At 43.4% G+C, this 2,083-nt stretch overlaps 1 non-coding gene across 1 annotated transcript; it reads right to left on the bottom strand.

Moving 5' to 3' along the window:
- Positions 1–325: 325 nt before the first annotated feature.
- Positions 326–432, bottom strand: LOC117073947. Its single transcript, XR_004433475.1, has one exon. It is a non-coding gene; the product is annotated as a U6 spliceosomal RNA (small nuclear RNA).
- Between the last annotated feature and the right edge of the window lie 1,651 nt (positions 433–2,083).

Genomic DNA, 2,083 nt, shown 5'->3' with positions numbered 1-2,083 from the left:
GGAATAAGAGAGTAGATTGTATTCACATGTTGTCTCTTAAAGTCAGCTATGTCACTCGTTAAGATGAATGTGTGCAGATGTGTCTGCTCTATTGATAATTACCCTGAGTATGGGGACCTTGTCATTTTTGTACACTGCTATGTCCCCATTCCCTAGCCTAATAGTTTTCCAATTTAGCAGCAATCAGAATCACCTGGAAGTCTTGTTAAACCACAGATGGTTGGGCCTCATCCCCAGGGTCTTGGATTCAATAGGCCCAGTGTGGCCTGAGAATTTGTATTTCTATCAAGTTCCCAGCTGATGCTTCTTTTTTTTTTTTTTTTTTTTAAATATGGAACGCTTCATGAATTTGCGTGTCATCCTTGCGCAGGGGCCATGCTAATCTTCTCTGTATCGTTCCAATTTTAGTATATGTGCTGCCGAAGCGAGCATGATGCCTCTTAAATTATCCAAGGTCCAAAGGTTACCCTTTGAGAATCATTGGCTCAATAAATATTTATGAATGAATGAATTGTATCCAATCAACTAGTCAGTCAATAAATACTTATGGAGTGGGTACTAGTGCCAGGCTTAGGAAGCAAATCAGACACCATCCTAGGCCCTTAGGAAGAAACTTCAAGTGGGGGCGAATAAACAAGGGCTGTATGTCTGAGTGTATCAGCAGAAAACAGCATGTTCAAAGTGGGTAATCAAAGAAAGATTAATGAAGGGAGACTATTTGCAGTGGGGTGGACCGAGTTCATGGAACCACAGGGATGGTAATGCACCCGAGGACTAGACAGAGCAAAAAGGCTTTGCCACTCCCAGGCCAGAAGGGGCAGAAAAATTGAGAGCTGTGGCCCTGGGAGAGGGGCTCCCCGACAGGAACTGGGGCCTAGGTAGAGGATCCCAGAAGTTATTACACTGCAGTCCTTCAGGGATGGAGTGGTAGAAGATAAATCTTCTCAGTCCTTACCTGCCATGCCCTACAATCTCCTCCATGACTTTCATGTGGGTTTACCAGAAAAAATGCAGAACACCCAGTTAAATTTGAAATTCAGAGAAATAAGGAATTTTTAAAATATTAGTCCAATATTTGGATGTACTTATATTAAAAAACAAATGACCCATTTGTCTGAAATTTCAAACTGTGTTGTTGTTGCTGAATCTGGCAACCCTATCTCCATGGGGAAATTTAACCAAAAGCCAGAAAGCAGGACACAGTGAGAGGTGCCATCCATAAAACTCTCAGGAGCAGGATGGAGACAGGGGATCTGGAGAAAGGAAGGATTTGCAAAGTTGGAAAATAATGACATGTTGCAGGATCTAGTGCAGAGAAAGAAACGGATAATTGAAGAGAAATGGAAGGCATTCACTAGAAGCCTTAGAAAAGTGCGTACACTTGTTATCTCTCATGACAAGAGTACAGGTAGTATATGTGGGTAGAGTCTTTACAATGGCCTACAAGAGGGACAGGATCTTCCCCTACCATTGCCAGTTGGTTGTCACCTACTACTCTCCTCCCTCACCCTTCTTGCCCCCAAAACAATGGTCTCCCTGTTCCCTGCTATGGTTTGATAAGCAAGAATGTTCAAAGGTGGCCTTGGAAGCTCACTTGGGGTGACCTATACAATGAATTGTTTGGAATGACACTGATCTGGCAGAAGGGGCTTCCACAAAACTTAGCTTCCCTTGGGTCTGGTGGCTTCTTTCCCCTGGAAGGAGGGGCTACAAATACTCATGGACTCCAAGATCCCCAAATAACTTTAGTAAACATCTCACACCTCAAATCCTACCCGCTTGCCTCCAAGTAGCACTTATTTCCCACTGAGAAGGTCACCCTCACCTTCCCAGAGAATTGGGTCACTCCATGGGAGGACAAGTCCACTGTGTGTCAAACCTCAGCATGCCTCATCATGAGATGAAGACAGATTAGGAAATTGTATGCCTCTTCCAATCCTATGGATTCCTCACTTGTAAGATTCCCTAATAAAGCCTGTTCCTTACTTATTCTGCAGATGTTGTAGAGTTTATCTTTGGCTCAGCTGAATGATACCATATCAACCCAATGACATTCAATGTGGATGGTCCCTTGTACATTCCA

Source organism: Trachypithecus francoisi, unplaced genomic scaffold (assembly GCF_009764315.1).
Source record: "Trachypithecus francoisi isolate TF-2019V2 unplaced genomic scaffold, Tfra_2.0 Lachesis_group4, whole genome shotgun sequence".
NCBI classification, from domain to species: domain Eukaryota; kingdom Metazoa; phylum Chordata; class Mammalia; order Primates; family Cercopithecidae; genus Trachypithecus; species Trachypithecus francoisi.
Note: the sequence above shows the minus strand (reverse complement) of the source record. Positions and strands in the feature narration are given on the sequence as shown.